At 36.2% G+C, this 8,017-nt stretch overlaps 2 protein-coding genes across 2 annotated transcripts in view; one reads left to right on the top strand and one right to left on the bottom strand.

Moving 5' to 3' along the window:
- LOC144967519 (pyrokinin-1 receptor-like) overlaps nucleotides 1–8,017 on the top strand; it is a 215,208-nt gene that overhangs the window by 79,574 nt on the left and 127,617 nt on the right. The window lies entirely within an intron of this gene.
- LOC144966886 (pyrokinin-1 receptor-like) overlaps nucleotides 1–8,017 on the bottom strand; it is a 119,738-nt gene that overhangs the window by 74,958 nt on the left and 36,763 nt on the right. The window lies entirely within an intron of this gene.

Genomic DNA, 8,017 nt, shown 5'->3' with positions numbered 1-8,017 from the left:
TGGCCGTTAACGGTGTTGTCTCTGTCCGAAAAAAATTGTAATATCGCCTAACAGGCGTCGTGTCCTGTCCTACATATTAAATGTTGCTGTTGACCATGGACCCATTGTAAAGCGCTTTGAGCACGTTTAGTGGATATTGCGCTATATACAAGCTCAATTTTTATTATGTAGAAATAGCCCAGATGAAGGAAATTGAGTTTGAAATCAAAAAGATTACAATCAGGAAATATGATGGTTTAGAAAACATAAGTCACAAGTTTAACCCTCTCCTTACCACCTACAGCAAAATCGTCACATTTGTTACGACACAGTATACATTTTTTATTCAGAGTATTTTTTACATCACAATGATCTTTGTTTAATAAATAAAAACATAAAGCAAGTTGTTTTGTAGAGATATTGTTTGAGTTTCAAAAATCCATCTTTCTGCTGGGTAAGCCTGCAATTTTGGGAAAATACTGGAAATGATCGGTAGGGAGAGAGTTAAAAAGTGAATATTGCGCTATATAAATGGTTTAGTTTAAAGTTTTATTAACATCTGTTAAATTACTTGACCTGTGTTTTCAAGACTAGTCGAATTGAGGTCCCTTATAGTTTTTGTTTCTAGAAAAGCAATCAGAACACTTCGTGCTTCCCTACAAAGGAGCACACTATTTCCTGTCCAATCGCAATGTTTTTGTTTAATCATCCTAACAACGCTACTAACCACATTATCTCATTCGTCTGTAGTGTTTCATTCATCCTGTTTTGTTGATAAAGGGGAAACCCGAAACGTCCATTTTATCTGGGGGTTTTTTCCGTATATTACATTAAAGCTTCCATTCAATTTCACATTGTCATTTATTTCAGAACACCTAGAAAACCAGCCCGAAACATCACAAGACAGGCTCTGCCATGGATTCCCCAAGGAGGAAGAATATCAGGGAGTCCAAGGAATATTCTGCCGTGATACTGAAGAACACAGTATGTGCTATATGTGAACCAACGTCTCAAAACGGTGTTAAGTCGGATGATTAAGATGCTGAAGACTGAATTTGTAGCCGGAAAAATAAGACTTGCGTTGAGCTTATATGATTTATTGAGGAGAATGAAAATCATATTTTAGAGTGCTAAATACCAATAATTCATATTTTTGACCAGTTCAACTTTAATTTGACTTTTTAGCAGCTGGTTCATTTCGACTTATACTGTTTTGAGACGTTGGGTCACATTTGGTTAACATTGCTGTGTCTTCAAAAACAATGGCAGAATTTTTGGTGATGAAGCACCGTTGAGGAAGCAAGGGGAGTAGGAGGTTGGGGGGGGGGAGGGAGATGTGTATAGTCAGAAAGAAGTACAGCTCCAAAAAGGAATTTTGATTGGTTCAGCTTGCTTACAACGTAAAACTGAAACAAAACTAAAAAGGAAATACGGTAACCACCCTTTTGATCGCTTGCCTCGAGCACAGAACGGCTACGCACACAAACATTCTCTACCCATTTCAGTTGGCTGCCTGAGGGGGTACATTATCATTATACTATTCCATACTTTATTAATAGGAGAGTTCCATGACTTTTTTTGTTTACTTCAGGACGTTTATATGCCTGCTTATTCTTCATGAATGATCGTGATAGCTCAATTGATAGAGCACTCACTTCACAAGCAATGAGACGGAATCGATCCCAGCCGGTCGAGATATTTCATTACCCTCCACCCAGCAATGGAAGTGTACCCGGGTCTTTTAGATCTGGCGGAAAATACTTTGCAATTGACTGGCGTCCTTTCCAAAGGGTAGCATCTAATTAATATCGTCCGTTCTAGTCAGGCTCCATGGGACTAATGGTTCCGAAGACTATTTAGATTTCGCAAACCGCTGAATGATATGATGGTTTAAAATCCGAAAATGTTTGTATGAAAGCAGGGAAAAAATACATAACTACAATCATTCAAAAAAAACAAAAACCCCTGCATGTTTGGAACGGGGACCGAACCTCAGACCTGATTATCGGTCAGATGTGGAACTATTTAACGGCACAGAGGTGTAAACTTCTGACCTCTCTTGACCCTTGTCTTGTAGGCTAACCCAAGTTGAGATCCGCCCTACTATTGTTTCGGGGAAAACCAATCAGAACGCAGTATACAGCTCAAGGGAACCATTTCCATTGGCTCAGCTCACAACGTAAAAATGAAACAAAACAAAAGGAAACACGGATAAGCACCCTGTAAATTGCTTGCCTCAAGCCACAGCCTTCGTAAACACAAACGTGTAACTAACGAAGACTATAGTCAAGCCCACAACGGCTACGCACACATATTCTCTACCCATTCCAGTTGGTTGCCACAGGCGGTACATTACCAATATACTATTCCATACTCCATTAATAGGAGAGTTCCATGACTTCTCTACTTCCGGTCGTTTATATTCCTGGTCATTCTGGTCCATGGTCCACGGCTGTCTTGTTGAAGAGATAAATTAACGATGTGCACATGGATAAAATTGATTTAGATTGTGTGTCGTAGGAAGAAGAATGGTATGAGTGAGTGTGATTAACTCTCTCCTTACCATTGATTTAGATTGTGTGTAGCAATGACTATCCCGCACAAATCTTTGGGCCTCTTTTTCGCTTACGAAGTGCCCGAATTCGCGTCAAAATATGGGACGAAGCCGTTTCGTATATGCTATTTTAAAAAAATAATTACGACGCTGTTTATTGATGAATATGTCTAAAAGCTGGCACACAGTTAGAAAAAAGGTCATTTTAGATTATGTCAAGCGACAAAACTCGTGCGATTACCAGAAGACCGTTAAAAATAGATTTTTACTCTTTGGAGTAAAATATTTCTAAAACTACCGGGCGTGGAGGTTTTGTCGCTGACTAGGTAATACATGAACATTTCTTCTTTTTGGTTGTAAAATTTCATATGAATATGACGAGTACTTTTCCCGTATTTTACAAAACACCATCCTAATTTGCTCTTCAAGTTTCAATCTTTTAATCCACTTATTACGCAAGATACAACCAAAGGTCGAAAAAAAATGCCGAAAAAGCGTCCCATATTTTCGCGTTTTTTTCCTCTTTGCGGGTCATCCAAATAAATGACACCTTTGAAACTGCATAACTTGTTTATTTATGAATGGATTTTCAAAATTCAAAAACATTTTTACTCAGTGGAGAAACGAGAAAAAAAAACATTTTTCATAGTCATTGCTATTGTGTGTCGTAGGAAGAAGAATGGTATGAGTGAGTGTGATTAACTCTCTCCTTACCACCTATTGAAAAATCGTCACATTTGTTACGATGCAACCGTCACTTTTCTCATCCAGATTTCATTTCTTTTTGCTCTAGCTATAAAAACTTAACATTCTGTAATAGAGCTCATATTGTCGAACAATATTAGGTATAGAATATGCTTGTGAGTAAGAAATGTATGCTTTTGTGTTGGGTGGATGCGAAGTTTTGGGGAAAATTCTGAAATTTGCTGGTAAGGAGAGGGTTAATATGACCTTGGCCAATATTTGAAAAGTACTGTTGTCATCATTTACAATACTAATTGATAATGATGATAATTTTTGGTGTCGAATTGCCACAATCGTAACAAATTGAAAACGAAATGAATATGTTTATGTTGTGTATATCGCACGTGTGAAAGAAAGAGAGGAAGAGAGAGAGAGAGAGAGAGAGAGAGAGAGAGAGAGAGAGAGAGAATGAGAGAGAGAGAGAAAATAAGTAGGAGTGAAATATCTGTTCAATGTTACAGTTATCGTTTAACGTTATAACAAGTGTAACTAAATGACAAATTGCCATATTTATGGACAATAAAGATCTATTATTATTATTATTATTATTATTATTATTATTATTATTATTATTATATTTTATTATTATTATTATTATTATTATAAAGAAAATCAATCAGGTTATTCATTATAATATTATTGAATCACTTCCTCAACGCTGAGCAATATTCCTGGGGTGCCGAGGTAATTTCATATACACTCCTTCTTATATCGTACGTCATCAAATGAGTTTTATAATATCTTCCTGCCAACATTTTTACAAATGTTTTAATTTATTTCAAAGTACTATGTCTTAACCCCCTCCTTACCACCCGTAGGAAAATCGTTAAATTTGTTACGATGCGGCCAACTTTTTTGTCATTCAATTTTCTTTTGTACATCAGATTATTTGAACAAAAATGTTTGCTATAGTTAAAGTAGATTAACACTGTGTTGAAGAGCTCATTTAGCAAAAAACACAAAAAAAAACAACCTGAAGCAAGAACTAACAGCTTTTGTGTTTAAGTGAAATTAATTTATTTTTGTATAGGTTGGGTGTGAAGTTTTGGGGGGACATCCGGAAAATGGCCGGTAAGGAGAGGGTTAACTGGACTCCATAGAAGAATAGATGGTCAACCGAGGCCTGGCAGTCGGATGACCATGAATCGAAATGTCAATACATCGGTTAATCAAACGGAGAATGCATCGCAATGCAATCTTTGGCTGCCCGATATATAACCCTACTTTCGATATCAATGCCATTTTTTTTGTGTTCCAATATTATCCCCCCTTGTTTACTCATAACGACAAGACGGATGATTTCTTCGACTGCCTTCTTTTCTTTGATTGATTAAATATCTTGAAAGAGACCCCAAATGACAGCATCTCACAATCCAGGACAGAAAAGATGACCTATTTTGTTTTCTTAACTTTCGTGTGACGAAAATAAAAAACTTGAGCTTTTATATACCGGAATATCCATAAAACGTGCTCAAAGCGCTCTACATGGGGTCCCTGACCAACAGCAACATGAGATGACGCGTAAGGCGATTTTACATTTTTTTCCGACAGAGAAAACGCTGTTAACGGCTAGCTACTCATTTTGCTCCTGAGTACGGTGAGAGAATTGAGTAAAGAGTCTTTTCCAAGGACTCAACTTGGAGCGAGGCTCGAACCCAGGTCCATCCGATCCGAAAGCGAGTTTCATACCACAAGACCACATAGCCGTACAAGACACTCGTCTTATGCCTTGTAGGTCCAGGGTTTGAATACCGCTTCGAGCGGCGCAAAGTTGAGTTCTTGAGAAAGCTCATTCCTTTCATTCTGTTGAATTATATGAGTACCTGGCCGGTAACAGCTTTGTAACAAATTGTAAAAACCTTGAGCATTCATATAACGTAATATCAGCCAAACGTGCTCAAAGCGCTTTTCAAGGAGTCCCCAGCCAACAACAACACTTAACATAGGACGAGACAATACGCATGTTAGGCGATTTTACAAAATTTGTCAGACAAAACCCCAACATTGTTCACGGCCAGGTACTCACTTTACACCTGAGTACGGTGAGAGAATGTGAATAAAGAGCCATATCCAAGGACTCAACTTTGCGGCGCTTAGAGGGAGATTCGAACTCTGGACCTTCCGTGTATCATACCACTAGACTACATAACCGCACATAAGAGCCACTTCACGGCGTCGTATCGAGTCCTAATGATAAGGATTGCTGATGCTGCGCCAAATGTCCACGTTAGCCACGGAAATACTCCAATGATAATAATAATAATAATAATAATAATAATAATAATAATAATAATAATAATAATAATAATAATAATGATAATAATAATAATAATAATAATAATAATAATAATAATATAATAATAATAATAATAATAATAATAACAATAATAATAATAATAATAATAATAATAGTAATAATAATAATAATGATAATAATAATAATAATAATAATAATAATAATAATAATAATAATAATAATGTTAATAATGATAATAATATAATAATAATAATAATAATAATAATAATAATAATAATAATAATAATAATAATAATAATAGTAATAATAATAGTAATAATAATAAAAATAATAATAATAGTAATAATAATAATAATAATAATAATAATAATAATAATAATAATATAATAATAATAATAATAATAATAATAATAATAATATAATAATAATAATAATATAATAATAATAATAATAAATAATAATAATAATAATAATAATAATAATAATAATAATAATAATAATAATAATAATAATATAATAATAATAATAATAATAATAATAATAATATATAATAATAATAAAGTAATAATAATAATAATGCCAACATCACATGCAATATGAGCTGCTCTAGGCATCATTTCAAGGTTTTAAAATGTGTGGCTATGTAGTCCATTGGTGTTCCTTCGGATCGGAAGCTCCAGGTTTCGAGTACCGCTCTGAACGCCGCATAGTTGAGTCCTTTGGAAAGGCCCTTTACTTATATACACTCACCTTAATCAGGTGTAAACTGAGTACCTTAACGTTGCCAGCGTTGTCTCTGTCGAAAAACAAGTTGTAATATCGCCAAAAAAGCTTCATGTCTCGTGGTACATGTTATGAGTTTCTGTTGACTTGGTACCTCTGGTAAAACGCTTTGAAACACGTTTAGTGTATATTATGCTATTTATATAAATGCTCAACTTTAACTTTAACTCTCCATACCAGCCATTTTCAGGATTTTCCCCCAAAACTTCACACCCAACTAACACAAACATATCTTACACAACAGCAGTAAAGTTCTTGCGATAAATAATGTCTTTAGCAAAACATGCTCTACAACACACTGTTCACGTTCTTTAAATTTTATGATGTAGTACAAGAGAAATTTGAATAAGAAAAATGTTGGTTGTATCGTAACGAATGTGACGATTTTCCGACAGGTGGTAAGGAGAGGGTTAAGAGCATGCGGCTATGTCGTCTAGTGGTAGGACACTTGCTTTCGGATCGGAAGGTCCTGGGTTCGAGCTTCGCGCTCGGCGCATAGTTGAGTCCTTGGAAAAGGCTCTTTACTCACTTTCTCTCACCGTACCCAGGTGTAAAATGAGTACCTGGCCAATAACAGCGTTGTCTTTGTCCGAAAAATTGCAATATTGCCTAAACAGGCGGCCTGTCCCGTCCTACATGATAAATGTTGCTGTTGACCAGGAACCCCTTGTAAAGCGCTATGAGCACATTTAGTGGATATTGCTCTATATGAAGCTCAATTTTTATTTTTTTTATTATTTTTTTTTATGATAAAAGACGGAGATATAATAATATTATGCCCGGAAAATAATTGGTTTATATATTTCCACTCGATTTAGACCTGTCATTTTTGAATTGCTCAACGCCCTTTGGGCCAATTTTGCCGAATTTTGACGGCGCATGGTGCCGTTGATAAGAATGATAGACGTGGGTATTACATTAACCCATTGACTGCCGTGTTTGGAAACATGTCCCGTCCTACATCTTAAATGTTGCTGTTGACCAGGGACCCCTTGTAAAGCGCTTTGAGCACATTTAGTGGATATTGCGCTATATAAAGCTCAATTTTAATTTTTTTAAATTTTTTTTTTAACATTCGTTTTTGAAAATGTTTTCCCAGATCGATCGATTTAAATGACCCCTCCGAGATCCCAGGTGTGAGAGTTTGTGCCAATATGAGGTTTAAAAAACAATTGAGCTTTTATATAGCGCAATATTCACTAAACGTGCTCAAAGCGCTTTACAAGGGGTCCCTGGCAAACAGAAACACTTAAAATGTAAGACGAAACATGACGCCTGTTAGGCGATATTACATTTTTTTCAGACAGAGACAACGCTGTTAACGGCCATTTTACACCTGAGTACGATGAGAGAGGGTGAGTAAAGAGCCTTTTCCAATGACTCAACTGTGCGCTGACCGAGGTTCGAACCCAGGACCTTCCCATCTGAAAGCGAGTGTCATACCACAAGACCACATAGCCGCAGGTTCATTTAAATTGATATTTGTAGGTAGGACGACTTTTCTGGTGAAATTTTTGAATTAGCGTTTCCCCAAAGTAGGGCAGTTATGTGGTTAAAGGTGTTGATAAAACGAATGAGGAATTGAAGAGCGAAAAGCGTGCGTGTGTGTTTGGATTGGATGACGTTCGGGGGGGGGGGGGGGGGGGGGGGGGGGGGGGGGGGGCGGGGGCGGATAATTATCGTATAGATAGTATGCGCTT

Source organism: Berghia stephanieae, chromosome 3 (genome assembly GCF_034508935.2).
Source record: "Berghia stephanieae isolate SIO BIC M18660-M18661 chromosome 3, UCSD_Bste_1.3, whole genome shotgun sequence".
Lineage (NCBI taxonomy): Eukaryota > Metazoa > Mollusca > Gastropoda > Nudibranchia > Aeolidiidae > Berghia > Berghia stephanieae.
The sequence above is the reverse complement of the archived record's forward strand: the minus strand, read 5'-3'. Positions and strand labels throughout refer to the sequence as shown.